Source organism: Balaenoptera borealis (genome assembly GCF_965194805.1).
Source record: "Balaenoptera borealis genome assembly, chromosome: 11".
Taxonomy (NCBI): Eukaryota; Metazoa; Chordata; class Mammalia; order Artiodactyla; family Balaenopteridae; genus Balaenoptera; species Balaenoptera borealis.
Genome location: NC_138868.1, coordinates 18,838,070 through 18,862,746, shown reverse-complemented (window position 1 = coordinate 18,862,746; position 24,677 = coordinate 18,838,070). Strand labels below are relative to the sequence as shown.

The window sequence follows — 24,677 nt, the reverse complement described above, 5'->3', positions numbered from 1 at the left end:
GGTTTTTTTCTTGTTCCTTCATCTGGTACATAGCCCTCTGCCTTTTCATCTTGTCTATCTTTCTGTGAATGTGGTTTTTGTTCCACAGGCTGCAGGATTGTAGTTCTTCTTGCTTCTGCTGTCTGTCCTCTGGTGGATGAGGCTAGCTAAGAAGCTTGTCCAGATGTTGTTATTTTTAACTCTCTCTCTCTTTCTCTCTCATACACATGTGTGTGCATGTGTGTGTGTGTTTGTGTAGTGCGTATATATATAATTTCCTTGAATATATTCAATTATCAAGGTAAGATTTTTTTTAGTATAAAACATCATAATTTCCCCACTACTTCAAAGAAATCCAGTAAGTAAATTTACAGTGAAGATCCTTGATGAAAACTATGAGTGAGCACCAGGCCCCGAGGAACTCAACCCACAAGCCCCAGTGCAGTTTTGTCTTTTTCAAAAAAAAAATATATATATATATATATATATGTGTGTGTGTGTGTGCATGTGCACATGTGCACATGTGTGTGTATCAGTTTTTCTGTACAGATAAATGAGACTCAGAAAAGTTTAAAAATCTAATAACATGCCAACGTTAAGGTGGGCAGAACGAGAGAAGGATTCAGACTCAAGTTGACTCTACAACTTGTTCTCTTCCTGACTCACTTCAACCTCAAACAATGGCCTTCATAAAGGTTTATTATATTTTTATTCATTCATTGGGCAAACATGATTGTGTACCTAATAATCACCAGCATTGTTGTATGAACCAGGGATCAAACAGTATAAAACAGCCATAGTCCTTAGCCTCATGGGGAGGATGGAAAACAAAAAATATCAATGTATCAGGTGGTGATAACTGCCATGAAGAAAAATAAAGCACAGTCTGGTGCATAGAGAGAAATGGGACATTCTATTTTCAAAAAGGTTGTCATGGAAAGCCCCTGATAGGATGGCACTGAACAGAGAGTGGAAGGATACACGTCTAGAAGTATACATGAGCCATGCCAATTTGAGCATACTAACAGCATTCTACCCAAAAGAAGCAAAGACTCTAAGAGGGGATATATTTCAAATATTTGAGTTCACTCTTTTATAGGAAGATCAAAGGGGCTATTGAACCTAGAGCATAGTGAGAGAGGGAGTAGCAGTAAAATTTAGGAAAACGAGATATCTGGGGTCAAATAAAGTAGCATGAGTTGGACACTTATAAGCCATGAGTTGGAAATTACTTTTAGTGTAGTGGGAGGCTACTGGTTTTGAATAGAAAAGTTACAGAATATGACTTAAAGTTTACTGCTACTGTATAGAAAATAAACTAGTGTGTGTGTGGGGGGGGGGGGGTCAAGGTGAAAGCAGAAACACCACTTGGGAGATATCTGAAATAATCTAGGTAAGAGATTATGGTAGAATGTTCTACGGTTGTAGCAGTTGGGGTCATGTGAAGTGCTTAAAACCAGGATGTATTTAAAGATAAGAGTCTAAGAATATAAGGACAAATTTTATGTGTGATATGAGAGAAAGAGAGAAGTCGAGTTCAAAATTTTTATTTAGGCAACTAGAATAATGGACCCTGCATTACTGAGTTGGGGAAACTGAAGGAGTAGCAGTTATGTGGGCAGAATCAAGAGTTTAGTAATATTTGAGATGCCTATTGAACTTCTCAATCAGGTTGGACATAACGGTCTAGAGTTCAGGCAGGAGATCAAAAATATAATACACGAATGCAGATAAATTCAGTTACACGCCCTCTCCATCTTTCTCTAACCTTCCATTTCTTCTCAATCCCTCTTATATCACGGCTCCTGACTTTCCATTACCTAATTACATTGGGTTCTTTTGGGAATCTGTGAAAGAAGTGTGGCCATTGTTTTTTTTAAGAAAAGTACTCTCTTGAAAATGAAACAAAGGGAAGAGTCTTTCTTAATCATGCAAAGAGATAAGAAATATCAAACTTGCTAGTTTAGTTGGAGAGCTGAGAATGAAACTATGTGAGTTAGAAGAGATATAGGAAGATCTATGAAGAAAGAAGAGTGGATTTCTATCAGAAGTGAGAAAAATTGCTCCAGAAGATGGATAGCAACTTATATTGAATTTTCCCTCAAAATTCATTCACCCTGCAAGGTGCTCAGTTTGACATGCTTTTCAGTGCTATGATGCTATTACACTAGAGACAAGAACATTCCATCAGTGACTTTAAATAGCAGAAAAAAAGAATGGCAATTAAATTTTATACTTTTCCAAAGGGAAGAAAAGTGGCCCAGCCAGGCCCAGAATATATGATAGAGACACAAGAAAATCTAGGATAAGATTTGGTTTTGTGTTCAGACAGATTGAAGGCATCAAAGTTAGAGACAAGCTCCTTTTGGGGGCAAGAGAGAGAGAGAGAGAGATAGAGACAGAGACAGAGAGAGGGAGAGACAGAAAGAAAGGAAGAGACGGAAAGACAGAGAGGGACAGAGATAATGATAATTCGTGTTGTGGGTAACAAAATATTACAAGGAAAGAAGGAAGGAAGGAAGGAAGGAAGGAAGGGGATAGAAAATCTACCACAAGATGAAAAGTACTAGAAATTATGGTTTAGCCTGAAGAAGAGAAGACATAAAACATATTTCAGGGATGGACTTCCATGTAGAACATGAGACTGCTATGTAATTTCAGAGGGCAGAAGTCACAATTTGGCTAACCCCAGACTCAAGGCATCTGGCTTCTTCTCCCTGCTAGCTATGTCAACTAGAGCAAGTTACTATACCTCACTGTGCCTTAGGTGTGTCTTCAGTAAATTAGGAATAATAACAGCACTACTTCAAAGTATAGTGAGGATTAAATAAGATAACTTTGATAACAAATGAATAGAATAAGGTTTGGGAAGTAAACCTTGGTATGGGGCTGGGTCCTAGTATGAAAAAAAGGGTAGAATGCTAATTCTTACTTGATACAGGATAAGTGTGGCACTGAAAATGGTCAGTCTAATAGATACAAACTCAAAAAGGTATGAAGATTTCATCTCGATAAGCTAGAGTTCAGGTTGGCCTCTAGTCCCAGCTGGAGAAACCAAGATAGAAACCCAGCTACATGGCTTGGCCCAACATGGAGTAGTCAGGGCAGACTCACTTGCCAGACCGGCTATTAAGGATTTTTCAAATACTCCCCAGACTTCATCTTCATGTGACACTGAGGCTCCTTGTGTTCTCCCAGCAGTGACTAAACTGACTGCTGGATTTGGGTAGCAGAAGACACATACTGAAGGTTATCCATGATTATGGCTGAACTGACAGGGGGTCCCAGGACAGAACTGTTTCATTGCTGGAGACCTTTTTTTTTTTTTTTAACAGTAAGAATGAACAGAACAAGTTGTCAGGGAGATAGTGAGCACCTTGTTCCTGGAAAATTCAAACAGGAGCTTGAAAGGTCAGGTTATGACTTCGTTAAATGAACATTTGTTGAGAGCACAGGGTGTGGGATGGTGAGCCATGGTTGAAAAACAGACCACAAGGGGAATTGAAACAAAGATGTTTATTACTCACAGGTCCTGGAAGAAGCACACAGCTGGCCTCCAGAGGCCACATGGGGAGGGCAAGGCAGGGTCCCAGCAGAGAGAGAGGCAGGACATAAAGCACACGTCTTTATTAGGGTCCAAGGGTAAAGAGTTTTGTTGTGCCCTGTCTAAGGCTGGATTGGTCAATTTAAACCAAAAGAAGCAAGGTTTTGGTAAAAAACTCCATGAGGGTCTTATCTAAGGGACATGCAAGGGGAAGGCCCTGGGAAGTGCAGGGAGACTATTAATCACAAGGGCTATTAGTGAAATCCTATCAGGAACGTACATCTGCTTGTGACTCTGCTGGCTATTACTTGGGGTACGTTCTTGCATGGGGCGCTAGCATCAGTTTACAATCCCCGCAGCCCACTTGGCCAAACCAAATGGATGCTGAGTCAGCAATACCATGGACTAGCTTAGGTAAATTCTCAACAGTCTACTTACTGAAGAGGTCACTGGGAACATTCATACATCAGGAAGGGGGTCTAGTATACTTTTAATGTTATACTTTCTAACTCTGGGTAGTGAGCTGAATGATAACTTTCAAAGACACCCACTCTTATTCCATGAAATCTCTATTATTGTAGGTGGTAAAGTTTTTGCAGATGTAATTACATTATGGATTTTGAGATGAGATTATCCTGGATTATTTGAGTGGGTCCTAAATGATATCACATGTATTCTTATGAGAAGAAGGCACAGGGATATTAAACACATACAGATAGAGGAGAAGGCAATGCAAAGACAGACCAGAGAACTGCAGCCACAAGTCAGAGAATGCCAACACTCCCCAGAGGCTGGAAGAAGCCACGAACGGATTCTCTCCTAGAATTTCTAGAGACAGTAGAGAGCCCTGCCTGCACCCTGATATGAATTTCAGGCCTCAGGAACTATGAGAGAATAAATTTCTGTTATTTTAAGCTACCTAGTTTGTGGTGATGTGACATAGCAGTTTCAGGAAACAAATCCACTCTGGTTCCATAATTTTTAGAGACAAATATAAGTATGGATTATCTATCTAAAAATGGAGCAACAGCAATCAAATCCCATTTACTCTTTCCTATTTTATGTATTTCCTCATAAATATTTTCTTAATTAAAAACGTCCTTTAATCCAATTGCCAGATGTTGCAAAGGGAATACATTTAACAGAATGAACACGTTAGTTTCTCAATTTCGTCTCAAAATATATAGTGCCATGGGGAAGACGTTCTCCTTAGGTAACTATTAATCAGACTCTTAACGATTCTTTCAGTCAATCAATGCTCTAAAAAGGTACAGAATTATCAATTAAATATCTCAAGAGGAAACTGGAAGGATGAGGCAATTGCAGGTACTTTGAACATGTATTGATTAATATATTCTTGCAAGGAATATTGATGAGCCTTGTACTATGTAAAAGACATATTTTTGAATTTTTTTTATTTTTATTTTTTTAACATCTTTATTGGAGTATAATTGTGTTACAATGGTGTGTTAGTTTCCGCTTTATAACAAAGTGAATCAGCTATACATATACATATATCTCCATATCTCCTCCCTATTGCGTCTCCCCCCCCCCACCCTCCCTATCCCACCCCTCTAGGTGGTCACAAAGCACTGAACTGATCTCCTTGTGCTATGCAGCTGCTTCCCACTAGCTATCTATTTTACATTTGGTAGTGTATATATGTCCATGCCACTCTCTCACTTCGTCCCAGCTTACCCTTCCCCCTACCTGTGTCCTCAAGTCCATTCTCTACGTCTGCATCTTTATACCTGTCCTGCCCCTAGGTTCTTCAGAACCTTTTTTTTTTTTTTAATTCCATATATATGTGTTAGCATACAGTATTTGTTTTTCTCTTTCTGACTTATTTCACTCTGTATGACAGTCTCCAGGTCCATCCACCTCACTACAGGTAACTCAATTTCGTTTCTTTTTATGGCTGATTAATATTCCATTGCATATATGTGCCACATCTTCTTTATCCATTTATCTGTCGATGGACACTTAGGTTGCTTCCATGTCCTGGCTGTTGTAAATAGAGCTGCAATGAACATTGTGGTATGTGACTCCTTTTGAATTATGGTTTTCTCAGGGTATATGCCCAGTAGTGGGAATGCTGGGTCGTATGGTAGTTCTATTTTTAGTTTTTTAAGGAACTTCCATACTGTTCTCCATAGTGGCTGTATCAATTTACATTCCCACCAACAGTGCAAGAGGGTTCCCTCTTCTCCACACCCTCTCCAGCATTTTTTGTTTATAGATTTTTTGATGATGGCCATTCTGACCGGTGTGAGATGATATCTCATTGTAGTTTTGATTTGCATTTCTCTAATTATTAATGATGTTGAGCATTCTTTCATGTGTCTGTTGGCAATCTGTATATCTTCTTTGGAGAAATGTCAATTTAGGTCTTCTGCCCATTTTTGGATTGGGTTGTTTCTTTTTTTGATACTGAGCTACATGAGGTGCTTGTCTATTTTGGAGATTAATCCTTTGTCAGTTGCTTCGTTTGCAAATATTTTCTTCCATTCTGAGGGTTGTCTTTTCATCTTGTTTTGGTTTCCTTTGCTGTGCAAAAGGTTTTAAGTTTCATTAGGTCCCATTTGTTTATTTTGGGTTTTATTTCCATTTCTCTAGGAGGTGGGTCAAAAAGGATCTTGCTGTGATTTATGTTACAGAGCGTTCTATGTTTTCCTCTAAGAGTTTTATAGCGTCTGGCCTTACGTTTAGATCTGTAATCCACTTTGAGTTTATTTTTGTGTATGGTGTTACGGAGTGTTCTAATTTCATTCTTTTACATGTAGCTGTCTAGTTTTCTCAGCACCACTTATTGAAGAGGCTGTCTTTTCTCCATTGTATGTTCTTGCCTCCTTTGTCAAAAATAAGGTGACCATATGTGCATGGGTTTATCTCTGGGCTTTCTATCCTGTTCCATTGGTCTATGTTTTTGTTTTTGTGCCAGTACCATACTGTCTGATTACTGTAGCTTTATGATATAGTCTGAAGTCTGGGAGCCTGATTCCTCCAGCTCCGTTTTTCTTTCTCAAGATTGCTCTGGCTATTCAGGCTTTTTTGTGTTTCCATACAAATTGTGAAATTTTTGTTCTAGTTCTGTGAAAAATGCCAGTGGTAGTTTGATAGGGATTGCATTGAATCTGTAGATTGCTTTGGGTAGTATAGTCATTTTCACAATGTTGATTCTTCCAATCCAAGAACATGGTATGTCTCTCCATCTATTTGTATCATCTTTAATTTCTTTCATCAGTGTCATAGTTTTTTGCACACAGGTCTTTTGTCTCCTTAGGTAGGTTTATTCCTAGGTATTTTATTCTTTTTGTTGCAATGGTAAATGGGAGTGTTTTCTTAATTTCTCTTTCAGATCTTTTATCATTAGTGTGTAGGAATGCAAGAGATTGTTGTGCATTAATTTTGTATCCTGCTACTTTATCAAAATCATTGATTAGCTCTAGTAGTTTTCTGGTAGGATTTTTAGGATTCTCTATGTATAGTATCATGTCATCTGCAAACTTCTTCTTTTCCGATTTGGATTCCTTTTATTTCTTTTTCTTCTCTGACTGCTGTGGCTAAAACTTCCAAAACTATGTTGAATAATAGTGGTTAGAGTGGACAGGCTTGTCTTCTTCCTATCTTAGAGAAAATGGTTTCAGTTTTTCACCATTGAGAACAACGTTGGCTGCGGGTTTGTCATATATGACCTTTATTATGTTGAAGTAAGTTCCCTTTATGCCTACTTTCTGGAGGGTTTGAATTTTGTCAAAAGCTTTTTCTGCATCTATTGAGATTATCATATGGTTTTTATCCTTCAATTTGTTAATATGTTTTATCACATTGATTTGCATATATTGAAGAATCCTTGCATTCCTGGGATAAACCCCACTTGATCATGGTGTATGATCTTTTTAATGTGCTGTTGGATTCTGTTTGCTAGTATTTGGTTGAGGATTTTTGCATCTATGTTCATCAGTGATATTGGCCTGTTGCTTTCTTTCTTTGTGACATCTTTGTCTGGTTTTGGTATCAGGGTGATGGTGGCCTCATAGAATGAGTTTGGGAGTGTTCCTCCCTCTGCTATATTGTGGAAAAGTTTGAGAAGGATAGGTGTTAGCTCTTCTCTAAATGTTTGAAAGAATTCGCCTGTGAAGCCATCTGGTCCTGGGCTTTTGTTTATTGGGAGATTTTTAATCACAGTCTCAATTTCAGTGCTTGTGATTGGTCTGTTTATATTTTCTATTTCTTCCTGGTTCAGTCTCGGAAGGTAGTGCTTTTCTAAGAATTTGTCCATTTCTTCCAGGTTATCTATTTTATTGGCATCTAGTTGCTTGTAGTAATCTCTCATGATCCTTTGCATTTCTGCAGTGTCAGTTGGTACTTCTCCTTTTTCATTTCTAATTATATTGATTTGAGTATTCTCTCTTTTTTTCTTGATGAGTCTGGTTAATGGTTTATCAATTTTGTTTATCTTCTCAGAGAACCAGCTTTTAGTTTTATTGATCTTTGCTATCATTTCCTTCATTTCTTTTTCATTTATTTCTGATCTGATCTTTATGATTTCTTTCCTTCTGCTAACTTTGGGGTTGTTTTGTTCTCCTTTCTCTAATTGCTTTAGGTATAAGGTTAGGAGTTTTACTTGAGATTTTTCTTGTTTCTTGAGGTAGGATTGTATTGCTATAAACTTCCCTCTTAGAACCGTTTTTGCTGCATCCCATAGGTTTTGGCCCATCGTGTTTTCATTGTCATTTGTTTCTAGTTATTTATTGTTTGCCTCTTTGATTTCTTCAGCGATCTCTTGATTATTTAGTAGCATACTGTTTCGCCTCCATGTGTTTGTATATTTTACAGTTTTTTTCCTGTGATTGATATCTAGTCTCACAGTGCTGAGGTCAGAAAAGATACTTGATATGATTTCAACTTTCTTAAATTTACCAAGGCTTGATTTTTGACCCAGGATATGATCTATCCTGGAGAATGTTCCATGAGCAGTTGAGAAGAAAATGTATTCTGTTGTTTTTGGATGGAACGTCCTTTAAATATCAGTTAAGTCCATCTTGTTTAATGTGTCATTTAAAGCTTGTGTTTCCTTATTTATTTTCATTTTGGATGATCTGTCCATTGGTGAAAGTGGGGTGTTAAAGTCCCCTACTATGATTGTGTTGCTGTCGATTTCCCCTTTTATGGCTGTTAGCATTTGCCTTATGTATTGAGGTGCTCCTATGTTGGATGTATAAATATTTACAATTGTTACATCTTCTTCTTGGATCGATCCCTTGATCCTTATGTAGTGTACTACTTTGTCTCTTGTAATAGCCTTTATTTTAAAGTCTATTTTGTCTGATATGAGACTTGCTACTCCAGCTTTCTTTCGGTTTCCCCTTGCATAGAATATCTTTTTCCATCCCCTCATTTTCAGTGTGTATGTGTCCCTAGGTCTGAAGTGGGTCTCTCGTAGACAGCATATATGCAGGTCTTGTTTTTGTATCCATTCAGCCAGTCTATGTCTTTTGGCGGGAGCATTTAATCCATTTACATTTAAGGTAGTTATTGATATGTATGTTCCTATTACCATTTTCTTGATTGTTTTGGGTTTGTTATTGTAGGTCTTTTCCTTCTCTTCTGTTTCCTGCCGAGAGAAGTTCCTTTAGCATTTGTTGTAAAGCTGGTTTGGTGGTGCCGAATTGTCTTATCTTTTGCTTGTCTGTAAAGGGTTTAATTTCTCCGTTGAATCTGAATGAGATCCTTGCTGGGTAGTGTAATCTTGGTTGTAGGTTTTTCCCTTTCAACAGTTTAAATATGTCCTGCTACTTCCTTCTGCCTTGCAGAGTTTCTGCTGAAAGATCGATCAGCTGTTAACCTTATGAGAATTCCCTTGTATGATATTTGTTGGTTTTCCCTTGCTGCTTTTAATATTTTTCTTTGTATTTAATTTTTGATAGTTTGATTAATATGTGTCTTGGCATGTTTCTCCTTGGATTTATCTTATATGGGGCTCTCTGCGCTTCCTGCACTTGATTGAATATTTCCTTTCCCATATTAGGGAAGTTTTCACCTGTAATCCCTTCAAATATTTTCTCAGTCCCTCTCTTTTTTTTTTTTTTTCTTCTTCTTCTTCTGGGACCCCTATAATTCCTTGTTGGTGTATTTAATGTTGTCCCATATGTCTCTGAGACTGTCCTCAATTCTTTTCATTCTTTTTTCTTTATTCTGCCATGTGGTAGTTATTTCCACTATTTTATCTTCCAGGTCACTTATCCGTTCTTCTGCCTCAGTTATTCTGCTATTGATTCCTTCTAGAGAATTTTTAATTTCATTTATCTTGCTCTTCATCATTGTTTGCTCTTTAGTTAAACATTTCTTGTATTTTCTCCATTCTATTTCCAAGAGGTTGGATCATCTTTACTATCATTACTCTGAATTCTTTTTCAGGTAGACTGCCTATTTCCTCTTCATTTGTTTGGTCTGGTGGGTTTTTACCTTGCTCCTTCATCTGCTGTGTATTTCTCTGTCTTCTCATTTTGCTTAAGTTACTGCATTGGGGGTGGTCTCCTTTTCACAGGCTGCAGGTTCATAGTTCCTGTTGTTTTTGGCGTCTGCCCCCAGTGGCTAAGTTTGGTTCAGTGGGTTGTGTAGGCTTCCTGGTGCAGGGGACTGGTGCCTGCGTTCTGGTGTATGAGGCTGGACCTTGTCTTTCTGGTGGGCAGGACCGTGTCCAGTTGTTTGTTTTGGGGTGTCTGTGACCTTATTATGATTTTAGGCAGCCTCTCTGCTAATGGGTCAGGTTGTGTTCCTGTCTTGCTAGTTGTTTGGCATAGGGTGCCCAGAACTATAGCTTGCTGGTCGTCGAATGGAGCTTGGTCTTAGCCTTGAGATGGAGATCTCTGGGAGAGCTTTCGTCATTTGATATTATGTGGAGCCGGGAGGTCTCTGGTGGACCAATGTCCTGAAGTTGGCTCTCCCACCTCAGAGGCACAGGCCTGAAACCCGGCCGGAGCATGAAGACCCTGTCAGCCACACGGCTGATTTAGTCCTCTCTGAAGCCATCTGATATAGCTATTTGTGGTAAGACAGCTATTTATCCACCAAAGAGCAATCTCCCACTTTTTCCAGAGTAAGAGAATTGTAGCTCTAAAAGATGTATTTTCATACAGACAATATGGTGATGAAAAAATCATAGAAATCTTCTTCCTTCATGAAGCATTTTACTTCCTTGAATGGGAAAGGTAAAATATGTGTAATTTGGAAGTAAATAAGATAATCTCAGATAGTAGTAAGTGATATAGAAAATAGCAGGTTATGTGATAGAGAATGTCTGGTGTAGGTAGTGGAGGTTACAGATGGTGGAAGACACATTTGAGTTAAGACATGAATAAATAGGAAAATCTAGACACGTGTTAATCAAAGGATGCAATGATATGCATATCAATTAATCGGCTATCTTTAGTATATGGGGAGAAGCAGCAAAATTATATTAAAGGATGAAATATTTTCCCATGAGAATTATGCTATTATTTCCATGTGGGAAATAACATGAGAGAAGTGAATCTTTATAAGAAACATTGGTCTTTTACATCTTTAAATATTCTCCAAGGAAAAGTTTTTATACTTTACTAGACTACACCTGTGATCTTCTAGATATTGTGTATGTTTTTAAATAGACTTGAATCTCCTATTATAACTGTTTTCATTTGTTGAAAACAGAGACAATCTGGTCAGATGATGCATATCCTATCACACTTGGGGCCAGATCTGAACAAATATTCACTAAGCTTTTTTAAAATCCATAAAGAAGCAATTAAAAAGCAATTGGGTTTTTATAGCTGTTATTCAAAGTTAACAGATAAGCAGTTTGAAAGAGGATGTGCTGTTGAAAAATGGAAAACAATTGTACAGGAATAAGAAGATCTGGACTTGGTTTTGCCCCTCAGTGGTTTCACAGACTTGAAAACATCATTGAACCTCTCTGATTGTCTATGTCCTCATCTCTTAAAGGAAAATAATGGACTAACACCACTAAATTTCTGTCTCTAAAATTTTATGAAAATATAATTTGTTTTCCACAAACTCAGAGCCAATCCTTTCCCTTTTTCTTATCCACCGTCTCTACCTCACCTATTCCAGGCTCTTTTTCTAGTTTCATTACAAAGGCCTATTACTTTTTGAGTGGCTTCTTTGAAATGAATAAATACACTCAATTCAAATCACAAGGTTAGTGTCTTTAAAATGTTTTTTCTCTCCAGTAAATTGAATGTATGGTTTTTATGCACTAGACACATTCCCTCCTCATACTTAGAAATCCTTTTATGCTTTGTGGTCTCTCAAGCATTTTAAAAACCGTTCATTCAACGTGGGACTGTTCTGGCTTGTCTCATGTTTCCAAGAATATACAGTTATTCCAGAAGGCTTTGATTTAATTCACAGGGATTTCCAGATCTATTTGGGAAAACTCAATAATGTCTTTTCCTTAGAGAATATTTAAAGATGTAAAGACCAAGGTCTCTCATAAAGATTCATTTCTCTCAGATTATTTCCCGTATGTGAATGATAGCATCTTTCTCATAAGAAAATATGCCATCCTTCAGTATAATTCTGCGGCTTCTCCCCATGCACTAAAGATAGCCAATTAATTGATATGCATTTTAAAGAAGAATAGTGGTGGGATTGTGAAAATCACAATCAGAGTCAAAATAAATAGAATCAGAGTCAAAATAAATAGCCTTATTCTTTTACATACCTCATTTGTGAATTTGAAAGACTTGCTTTATTTAACTTTCAAATGCAGAGAATAAAAACACAGTAATACCAAGCATTTCTGAGTTCTTACTGCAAGGTGGGCTCTGTGACAATCACGTTATGTATAACATCTCATTTGTTATTCATGATACTGCATGTAGGCATTCTCTTTTCAAAGACAAGGAATCTCACCTTTTGAAAAGAAGCAAAGCTCCGTGTCACAGGGACTCTCAATCTTTACAGGGCTGTTGGACTGTAAAATCCATGTCTTAACATCTCTCTATTATAAATGCCGATTTCTATCCTCATAAGTTAGGAACACCTACTAATATACAATGAATTGTTTAAAAACTATTATGCCTATTCAGATAAAAAGGATGGAGATGATAAAGATAAACATGATTAAAATGATGATGCTGTTGAAGTTGTCAGCCTCAGATTTAACCTTATGGGGGAAACTGATGTTTACAGAATTTGGCAATCTCTTAATTTGTAGTAATATCTGCTGCCCCCATGTGGTACACTGTATGACTATCCTCTTCTCAGTGCTTATTTCCCCCTCTGCCAGTGAAAAATATTCCTGTCCTATATTACCTGTCTTCCATGATTCTTTCTGCTTGCTCTGGAAGGGAAATAGATAGTAAGGAATCATGATTATGGTTGGATGGAACTTAATGACTGATAATGTGTTCATGTGTGTATCTGAGCATGTTTGTGGACTCTTTAACAAGAAAAAAAGATAATTTGTTGAAAACATATAGTGGAGGACTTTCTAATATAGAGGAGAAGCCATGAAACAAATTCCAGTGGAAAACCGTAGCAAGTCTTAGTAACAGAAACTGTTATTCTATCTCTCTATCTCAACAATACCAGAATGAACAAACTCTAACCATTAACTCTATTCTTGCCTTGTTCAGGTCAATTATCAGAGCCCTGGAAGAGAAGATCTAATTGATGAAACTGAGGTTAAGGTCTAATCTCTTCAAAGTGCTAGCTGGAGAAAGGGCTGATGTAAGAGAAGGGACCTCCAGGATAGCTGCTGACTTTTTGTAGTGGTAGCATGGGACATCTTGATTTACTGTAAAGTAAATAAGGATAAAATTTCCCGAAAGCATATTTAGATGACATCAGCATGGAAAATTGAATACTGGGCAACCAAATCCCACAAAGCCCATGAAATGTATTATGTTACTAGTCACTTGAATTTCATTTAAAAATAATAGTTGTAGAAAAATAATGCTTTGGCATAGTGATATAGGGCTCTCATAGTGTGACAGTAGGAATTAGGAAAGTCACTGATGATTTGTCAGTAACTTCATTTGCAGGGGTTTTTAACTTGTGATCTCTAAAGCCTAGGTATCCCATGAATGGCACCAAGGGGTTGTTGAACCAAAACATTGTATCTAAATATTTGAGAACATGTTTGCATGTGAATTATTTTTCTGGTCAGATTTCACATAATTTATCATATTCTCAAAGGAATCTGTGTTATTCCTCACTAAAGTATAAAATAGTTAATCTATTGTGAGTCATGTAAACCATAAAATATTTAGCTAATCACAACTTCTGCCCTCAAGAAGTTCATGGTCACATAATCTCTTCAAGGAAATAGATACATATAGAAAGATTGCTACACAACATGATAAAATAGTTTTTTTGATAAATGGTATGGAAGGAAAGATTCCTACGTGTGTATGGAATGTAGTAACTGGTATCAGACCAGTGCATGCACCTACAGACAAAAGGAAAGTTGAACAAAGTACAGAGATCATTTCTTTGGGTGTGATGAAGAGGAGGCAACATAAAAAGACGGACCAAGATTAAGCAGAGGAAGAACTTCAGAAAGATAAACTGACCTTCTGAAACTACTTTTATCCTGGGGGAGTTAATGATTCTGGCTGTGAGCAGGAGACCAAGAATCTAGGAGTTAGAACCCAGAAGGCTTTTGCTGAGTAACAGAGAGAAACAACAGAATTTTGGCAGATATTGAAAGGACCAGAAGCACATGACTAGTTATCCCCTCAGTATACTTGCTAAACTCTAGTTTTGTTGTGGGGAAGGCCATAACCTAAGCAGAAAAACAGAACAGAGAAAGGTTAGGGTTTGAGATCTGTCAAAGGACTGGGTTCCACAGAATACAGCAGGTTCTTAGCCAAAAATCCTGGAAAGACAGAGGCAAAACCAAAGTTGACTTGGTCGTAAGAGGGCTTCAACCTAGCCTTAACTCAGCACCACTAAAGATTTGATTAACATAATCAATCACCACCCTATCTGACTAGTGTGGGAATGGGTGAACTCACTCTTGAGAGACATAAGATCATCTGCAGCCTCTACGGTTTTTAAACTACTGTCTGCCATTCAATTAAAAAAAAAATCACTAGGCACACCAACAGACAGAAACTCAGGACCAAAGCCAGGAGAAAAAAGAAGCTATAAATGTAGACCCATAGGTAGCAAAGATATCAGAGTTAATTGACTCCTGTGTTTAAGAAAACCATGGAAAAGATGAGAAATTGATGAAGAAATGAACAATTCCACCAGAAAATTATAATCCTTAAAAAAGAATCAAATGGAAAATCTAGAATTGATGAATATCAATAGTATCTAAAATTTTGAATTTATTAGATATGTCAATATGAAATGTGATTAATGAGTTCTAGAATAATTGAATTGAAAGTCAGGTTTATATTATATAATCCAAATTTAGAATATAAAATAAAAATAAAGAAAAGAAATTTAGAGACCCATGGAACTTAGAGAATACATCTAATATACATGTAATTGGAGTCCCTGGAATACAGTAGAGAAAGAATGGGTCAGAAATAAGTGGATTAAAGAAAAAAACACACAAACCAAAAATGAAACAAAAACTAAACCATAGGCTCATCATAACAGGTCTGCTAAAATCCAAGACAAAGAATAAATATTCAAAGCAACAAAAAAAAAAAAAGGAAAAAGAAAAAGAGAGATGCATTACCATTAAAGAAGCAAGAATGAGACTGATAGTTGACTTCTCAGCAGAGATGATAGAGGCCCACATAAAATAAAAAGAAACAAACAATAAATTAATCTTAAAAGAGAGGTATGCTTTGATATTATTTATACATGTGGTTTTGTCATATAGAGTTGACTGAATTCCAATACAGACAAAACCCACAAAGATTTTAAAAAGTTGTATTGGTAAAAACACCCCGTTTGTATTAAAGAGACTAAAAACATTCAAGTTCAAACATTTTCTGGCCTAAAAACTTCTATAGCCAGGAAACATCCTAAGAAACCATACTGGTCTCTAAGAAGTGTATATTCTATAATGCCTCTTTAGATATGACCAACAAAAATGGTGGAAAGAAAAGAATTATGGAGACCAACAGATTTGGGAACCATCCAAATGAGCAGATCCAGGGATCAATTAAGGAATAGTCCACGTCCCAAGGATAGCCAAATGCAGCGACATTTGTCCATTGAGATTCCAGAATTTCTAAGAAACAGTGATTGTTATATGTTCCCTATTCATCACTCTTCTAAATGAGAATGTTTATTAGTTTATTCTATCCTTGAGCTAGGCATGTATAGGACTGACTTGTCTTTTTTTCCCTCTAAAGGTTGCAAACAGGAGGAGGAAAATACTGACCTGATATAAAGCATAAAATTCTGGCCTCTGAGCGTCATACCATGATCAGATACGACTTTGGGAGTGTCTTGGGGAATGAGTAAATTTTGTGTGTTGGAGGGATATAAATAAATGTCATCAAGAGAGCAAACTGTGATAGACTGTGTTGTTATTCCCAATGTTTCACTATTCCCTGCATCCATATATTTGTTAAGTGATTTTGCAGCACTTTTCGCTAAAGATGGGGCACATATTGACGTTGGGCTTAGCTGTAATGATTTGACCAATAAAATCTAGACGGACGTGACATTATTCTAGTTCTCAACCAAGACTGGAAGAACAATGCATGTTTTCACCCATTTCTCTTGCATTTCTTCCATTGCCATAAGAAGAAAATGCCCTAGGTAGCCCACTGATCCAACAAGGATGAGAAATATGTATAACCAACTTTTAGCAACTGGAAACTCAAAACTGATGTTGTGAATGTAAGTTATTCAACCACTGTTGAGTGGCAGTATCCACTAAAATTTACCATTTGTATACCTAGCATTTCTATTTCTTGGTCTAGACTCCAAAGAAATACATATGTCTATATATGCAAGACCATTGATGAATCTAATAAGCATAATGTTGAAAAAAAGAAGCCATACCCAAGACAATTAATAATGCATGATTCCAAAAAGCTCAAAGGAGGCCAAACTAATCTAAGATAATAGAAATCAGGGTAGTGATTACCCTTGGGGAGAAGTGACCCTAGGAGAAATAAGGGGCTGTCTGTTTGCTGCTAATGCACTGTTTCTTGATCTGGGACCTGATTTCCGGGTGTTCATTTTGTAAAAATTCATCGAGTTGCAGACTCATGATTTATGTCTTTTTTGTATGTATGCTATTCATAAACAAAACACGCATTAAAAATACTGTGGGAAGATTAATGGAGGACATTCTATTTTTCTTTCACATGTTACCTCTACTTCTGCTGTCAAAAAAGTGTTAGTATCTTATAATTTAAAAATAAAGTTAATTAGAAAGTCTGATTTATTTATTCTTGGGTGAAGCAAAGATACAGATTAAAATACACATAGATTGCATTTATATTAAGCTTTGTATATAAGCAGGTATGCATCTGGTGTGGAGAGGGTAAAAGAAGTGAAAAAAAAAAATCAAACAGGGGCAATGTTACGAAAGGCAGAAAAACTGCAAAATATAAATTACATTGAATACACTCAAGGTGTTTTGTTGCAGCTAGTATTGGTTAGGCCATAGCTTGGGTTAGGCCCAGTCCAAATATATCAGAGCACTTAATAATTTCACAAATAGATTAATCCATAGTATGTGAGAAATGTGTCAAAAATGTTTGGCCAGTTTGGACTTCCTACTTTCTCAGTCAGACAATGAGATTTGTCTGCAGCTTTTAAACTGATCACAACTTTGCTTCAGAAAGCTACCTCTGCCAGAGTAGAGACCAGAGTCACACCAGTTAGAAAAATTGTAAATTTTCCAGGCAAGAAATAATCAAAGCCTAAACTTGATCCAGGGAAGGTAATTTCAATAATTGTTCTTTTGGTAACTCTCCTAAAACCATTCTATGCAAGCATCTGGCCAATTCCACTTCTTCATAGGAACAAACTTCACTAATAATTCATTAGAAAATATAAGCAAGAAATAAAGTTCCTCTTTACATAGCAAAGTCACCATAGTGTTGTGTAATGACCAGACAGACTCAGAGCCTCCATATGGGGCCAAAAATGTTTTCTCTCTTAACACTGTCTTATCCTCTCCAGTTTCTGCCACTATACTCCTCAGAGTAGAGTTCAGTCTCCCATGAAATGCATATCCTACCACTGGGACTGTGGGTCAGAAAAGACTGTACATATGACCCACAGCAATAAAACCCCACCTTTATCCCATTTATGGAATGTCCTTTTGAAACATTTTTTTTTCAAGTAGAAAACAGATTATATCTTATCTCCCCCCAAAAGACAGCTTAAAGTTATTCTAGCATTTTACTTATATCCTTTCTTTAGTGCATGAAAATTTCTGGAGGTGTTATTATTGTCTATTTACTTCCCTTAGGGTACAAGGCAGGTTGGTAAATTTTCTTGGGTACATAGAAATCCATCTGTGGATTTCTCTCTAGTCAGTTAGAATACATACACAGTTCATAAAATAAAATCACAGAAGCACAGAATTGAAAGTTTAAAAAGACTTAGAGACTATCTAGTCCAACACCCTTATTTTACAGATGAGGAAAGTCAAGAATAGATTTTTTTTTTTATTTGTCCCAAATCACTCTCCTAGTGACTAGCATCCTAGGGAGGGGAATGTAGGTCTCCGGAATCCTTTCTGTGTCAGAAACATTTTTTGAAAATAATTTTACTAGACACAATGCTCTCCTACTCTCCTTCTTTTTTTATTTTTTATTTTGGCCATGCTGTGCAGCTTATGGGATCTTAGTTCCCTGAACAGGGACTGAACCCAGGCCCAAAGCACTGAAAGCGTCAAGTCCTAACCACTGGATCGCCAGGGAACTCCCTCCTATTCTTATATACAAAGATCTAAAATATGACTTTCTTGCCTATCTACCTATCTATCTACCTATTGCCTATCTACCTCTAGACAGACAGGTAGATAGATAGATGGATAGGTAGATAGGTAGATAGGTAGGTAGACGATAAGATAGGTAGAGGTAGGTAGATAGGTAGATAGATAGGTAGATAGGTAGGTAGATAAGTAGATAGATAGATAGGTAGGTAGGTAGGTAGACAGGTAGACAGATAGGTAGATAGGTAGGTAGGTAGGTAGATAGGTAGACAGATAGGTAGGTAGATAGACAGATAGGTAGATAGATAGGTAGGTAGGTAGGTAGGTAGGAATGACTGCCTCACCTGTGTGTGACATTAATTTGGTTGGCATGTACTTTTTTGGGGATTTGGCACGACAACACTTGTGGAAAATGAAAATAAAATACCGGTGTTTATAAATACCCATACATATATGCAAACAATACCACATTCAGTTAAATGAAGCAGCTGAGGTATATATTTAGTCAACTTAATATTTAGTTAATCAGGATCTCTCTTATTAAAACTCACACCTGGTGGAATATATGTAATTTCTGGAGATCTGCCAAGGGTTTGCAGGCCACTGAAAAGTGACAGAAATATGAGAGATCAAGTATGTTCCCCCAAATTAAAATTTTTTCAAGTGTGCAGAAACAAATCAAAGTAATTGTTAGGACAGTGGCAGATGTCAAAATTTTTTGAGAGATTCCATGCCTTATGAATATCCATTGAGCGCCCAAAAGGATTGCAAGACCAGGAAAGTATGTTCTATAGGGAAGTGCTGAGAGGCTGATGGCATATGATATACTTGCTTCCTGCCTTTATTGTGGAGTCCATGAATGCAAAGGGAACTCTGTTAGGGAACAAGAAAGGAAAAGATGAACAGCATGGTTATGGGCTGCGTGTCTGGGTCCCTCTAAAATTTCTGTGTTGAAACTCTAATCCCCTGTGTGCCTGTATTTGGAGATGGGGCCTCTAAGAAAGTAGTTAAGGTTAAATGAGGTCATAAAGATAGGGCCCAGATCATACAGGATTTGTGTCCATACAGGTAGAGACACCAGGGAGCTTGCTCTCTCCATGCACTCATACTAAGGAAGGACCACGTGAAGACACAGCAGTAAAGCAGCCATCTATGAGCCAGGAAAAGAGCCCTCACCAGAAAGCTAGTCCTGTTCTGGGACTTGATCTTGGACTCCTAGCCCCCAGAACGGTGAGAAATGCTAGTTAAGCCATCCAATCTGTGATACTTTTTTTATGGCAGCCCGAGCAGACTAATACAGACATAACGAAATGCTTCTCCAATCACCCAATTTATTCTACTAGATACATGAGCTCTAGAGACTTGAAAGAAAGGAAGGAAGCACTTCCCTTTGAGGAATAAATCACAGAGTTAGGTACAAGTATCATATCACCTACGTAGAATCACTTAGTTGCTTCAAAACGCATGCTTTCAAACTTGCTCAAAATTAGAGAGCCTGACGTTGAACTGGGAACCTGTGTTATTAGCAAGATTCTGTATGAAACTTCTGAACAATACATTTTGATAACTGCTATCTTAGGAAGGTAGTAAATGTCAATCATAGAAAGGTCTCATGTGACTTACCCTACAGTTTTGCCTTTGGCTCATTCTGTTTAAAATATTCTGGAATGAATAAAAAACTACATATAGAATAATAAACAATGCTTTGAATGATACTAAAATATGATGAAGAAAACTGAACCAAGATTTATAATAAATTAATAAAACAACCCATCTAAGTCATAAAATTCAACAAGAATACATGTAAACAACCTGGATTTGTACATTAAAAATATTTGAGGGCTTCCCTGGTGGCGCAGTGGTTGAGAATCTGCCTGCTAATGCAGAGGACACGGGTTCGAGCCCTGGTCTGGGAAGATCCCACATGCCGCGGAGCAACTAGGCCCGTGAGCCACAACTACTGAGCCTGTGCGTCTGGAGCCTGTGCTCCGCAACAAGAGAGGCCGCGACAGTGAGAGGCCTGCACACCACGATGAAGAGTGGCTCCTGCTTGCCACAACTAGAGAAAGCCCTCACACAGAAACGAAGACCTAACACAGCCATAAATAAATAAATAAATAAATAAATTTAAAAAATATATATATTTGAAAATTTCATAATGAAGAAGATCCAATTGACTGAGATATTTCTTATTTATACCAGGACTCTCTTTTGGTAGCTATGGCCCTGCAGGCAACAGGTGTTGTGATAGCGATGCACTTGAGTGAATTCATGAGCTTCATGAAATTAATGTGCCACATGGCAGCACAACCATGTGACATCCCAAGCTTACCACAAAGCAGAATATTTTTACACATAACATTTTAGAATCACCTCAGCCCCCAGACAGAGTATTTGTGTGAGTATGACTATGTGTGCATCTGAAGTGGGAAGGAGCCTGTAGGTTATAAGGAAAAGATAGAACTTGCTTCTAATTCTGAAAGGTTTATTCTCCGAAATCTTTTCCTGTTCTCCCCTTTAAGCTACATTATTTTTTTTTTAATTGAAGTATAGCTGATTTTTTTAAAATTAATTCATTTATTTATTTATTTTTGGCTGTGTTGGGTCTTCTTTTCTGTGCAATGGCTTTCTCTAGTTGCGGCAAGCAGGGTCCACTCTTCATCGTGGTGCACGGGCCTCTCACTATCGCGGCCTCTCTTGTTGCGGAGCACAGGCTCCAGATGCGCAGGCTCAGTAGTTGTGGCTCACGGGCCTAGTTGCTCCGCGGCATGTGGGATCTTCCCAGACCAGGGCTCGAACCCGTGTCCCCTGCATTGGCAGGCAGATTCTCAACCACTGCGCCACCAGGGAAGCCCAAAGCTACATTATTTTTTAATTTCAACATCTGCCTATATGCCTTATGAGATTTGATCTTTACAGTGTTCTTGGCACTTTCAAGAGTTTATAGTTCAGGAAATGTATGAAGATATGATTAGATGTATCATTTTGTTTTTTTCACCAACCCAACCTGCCATGTGAACTCTGACCAATCATATTTAATTTTCTTTTAACTTAGGGTAATTTTTAATAATTTGATCATGATTTCTGCTTAGGGTAATTTTTATATATTTCAAGACTGCTTCTTCTCATCTTTTCTTTTCTGGGAGCCCTCTCCTTCTGGATGTCCTTAAATTCACATGCTCGCTCTGCTGGGTCTCCCAGATCTATCCTGTCGGTCTCTTACATGTTTTCGCATTTTTTATAGGTCTTTATGCAGTTTTGCTTTATATATTAAGATACTTCTTCCAGCACATCTTCCAGGCCATGAGTGTGTCATTTAAAATCATGGCTTTATTTCCAGATTTATGTTATGGGACACAATGCAACCCACAACAAAAACTGTTTTTTTTTCCAAATGGCATCTTATTTAGAAACTCAATCTATAAAACAGATAAATTGAGCAGCTCTGGTTAAGTGAGGGTGGGGGCAGAGCACAGCTGACCCTGACTCTACCTCACCTGCTCAAACAGCCAATGAAATGCCCCCAAGGCACTTGCTGCCTCCTCAAAGCACAGTTTAAAAATGGTTATTGGACAAGGAGAGAAGATGGTGGAAGAGTAAGATGCGGAGATCACCTTCCTTCCCACAGATACAGTAGAAATACATCTACGCCTGGAACTGCTCCTACAGAACACCCACTGAACGCTGGCAGAAAACGTCAGACCTCCCAAAAGGCAAGAAACTCCCCCCGTACTTGGGTAGGGCAAAAGAAAAAAGAAATAACAGAGACAAAAGAATAGGGACGGCACCTGCACCAGTGGGAGGGAGCTGTGAAGGAGGAAAGATTTCCACGCACTAGGAAGCCCCTTCGCGGGCAGAGACTGCGGGTGGCAGAGGGGGGAAGCTTCGGAGCCACGGAGGAGAGCGCAGCCACAGGGGTGCGGAGGGCAAAGCGGAGAGATTCCCGCACGGAGGATCAGTGCCGACCAGCACTCACCAGCCCGAAAGGCTTGTCTGCTCAGCCGCTGGGGCGGGCGGGGCTGGGAGCTGAGGCTCGGGCTTCGGTAGGATCGCAGGGAGAGGACTGGGGTTGGCGGCGTGAACACAGCCTGAAGGGGTTAGTGCACCACAGCTAGCAGGGAGGGAGTCCGGGAAAAAGTCTGCAGCTGCCGAAGAGGCAAGAGACTTTTTCTTCCCTCTTTGTTTCCTGGTGCGCGAGGAGAGGGGATTCAGAGCGCTGCCTAAACGAACTTCAGAGACGGGCGCAAGCTGCGGCTATCAGCGCGGATCCCACAGCAACAGGGGCGCAGAGGAAAAAACGGAGAGATTCCCGCACAGAGGCTCGGCGCCGAGCAGCACTCACCAGCCCGAGAGGCTTGTCTGCTCAGCTGCCGGGGCGGGCGGGGCTGGGAGCTGAGGCTCAGCTTCGGTAGGATCGCAGGGAGAGGACTGGGGTTGTCGGTGTGAACACAGCCTGAAGGGGTTAGTGCGCCACAGCTGGCTGGGAGGGAGTCCAGGAAAAAGTCTGCAGCTGCCGAACAGGAAAGAGACTTTTTCTTGCCTCTTTGTTTCGCGGCGCGCAAGGAGAGGGGATTCAGAGCGCTGCCTAAACGAGCTCCAGAGACGGGCGCGAGCCGCGGCTATCAGTGCGGACCCCAGAGATGGGCATGAGATGCTAAGGCTGCTGCTGCCGCCACCAAGAAGCCTGTGTGCGAGCACAGGAAACTCTCCACACCTCCCCTCCCGGGAGCCGGTGCAGCCTGCCACTGCCAGGGTCCCGTGATCCAGGGACAACTTCCCCGGGAGAATGCACTGCGCGCCTCAGGCTGGTGCAACGTCACGCCAGCCTCTGACGCCGCAGGCTCGCCCTGCCTCCTCCGTACCCCTCCCTCCCCATGGCCTGGGTGAGCCAGAGCCCCCAAAGCAGCTGCTCCTTTAACCCCGTCCTGTCTGAGTGAAGAACAGACGCCCTCAGGCGACCTACACGCAGAGGCGGGTCCAAATCCAAAGCTGATCCCCAGGAGCTGTGCGAACAGAGAAGAGAAGGGGAAATCTCTCCCAGCAGCCTCAGAAGCAGCGGATTAAAACTCCACAATCAACTTGATGTGCCTGCATCTGTTGAATACCTGAATAGACAACGAATCATTCCAAATTCAGGAGGTGGACTTTGGGAGCAGGATATATTAATTTTTCCCCTTTTCCTTTTTTTGTGAGTGTATATGTGCATGCTTCTGGGTGAGATTTTTGTCTGTATAGCTTAGCTTTAAAATAGCTTTATTTTACTTCACTATATTATAGCCTCTTTCTTTCTTTCTTTCTATTTTTTCTCCCTTTTACTCTGACCCGTGTGGACGAAAGGCTCTTGGTGCTCCAGCCAGGCATCAGGGCTGTACCTCTGAGGTGGGAGAGCCAACTTCAGGACACTGGTCCACAAGAGACCTCCCAGCTCCACGTAATACCAAACGGCAAAAATCTCTCAGAGATCTCCATCTCAACATCAAGACCCAGCTTCACTCAACGACCAGCAAGCTACAGTGCTGGACACCCTATGCCAAACAACTAGCAAGACAGGAACACAGCCCCATCCATTAGCACAGAGGCTGCCTAAAATCATAATAAGGCCACAGACACCCCAAAATACACCACCAGATGTGGACGTGCCCACCAGAAAGACAAGATCCAGCCTCATCCACCAGAACACAGGCACTAGTTCCCTCCACCAGGAAGCCTACACAACCCACTGAACCAACCTTAGCCACTGAGGACAGATACCAAAAACAACGGGAACTACAAACCTGCAACCTGTGAAAAGGAGACCCCAAACACAGTAAGATAAGCAAAATGAGACGACAGAAAAACACACAGCAGATGAAGGAGCAGGGTCAAAACACACCAGACCTAACAAATGAAGAGGAAATAGGTAGTCTACCTGAAAAAGAATTCAGAATAATGATAGTAAGGATGATCCAAAATCTTGGAAATAGAATAGACAATGCAAGAAACATTTAACAAGGACGTAGAAGAACTAAAGAGGAACCAAGCAATGATGAAAAACACAATAAATGAAATTAAAAATACTCTAGATGGGATCAATAGCAGAATAACTGAGGCAGAAGAACGGATAAGTGACCTGGAAGATAAAATGGTGGAAATAACTACTGCAGAGCAGAATAAAGAAAAAAGAATGAAAAGAACTGAGGACAGTCTCAGAGACCTCTGGGACAACATTAAATGCACCAACATTTGAATTATAGGGGTCCCAGAAGAAGAAGAGAAAAAGAAAGGGACTGAGAAAATATT

At 39.2% G+C, this 24,677-nt stretch overlaps 1 long non-coding RNA gene across 1 annotated transcript; it reads left to right on the top strand.

Moving 5' to 3' along the window:
* Window positions 1–443: 443 nt before the first annotated feature.
* LOC309606597 lies at window positions 444–20,533 on the top strand. The gene is made up of 2 exons (XR_014231977.1): window positions 444–18,521; window positions 18,552–20,533. It is a non-coding gene; the product is annotated as an uncharacterized lncRNA (long non-coding RNA).
* Window positions 20,534–24,677: the final 4,144 nt, after the last annotated feature.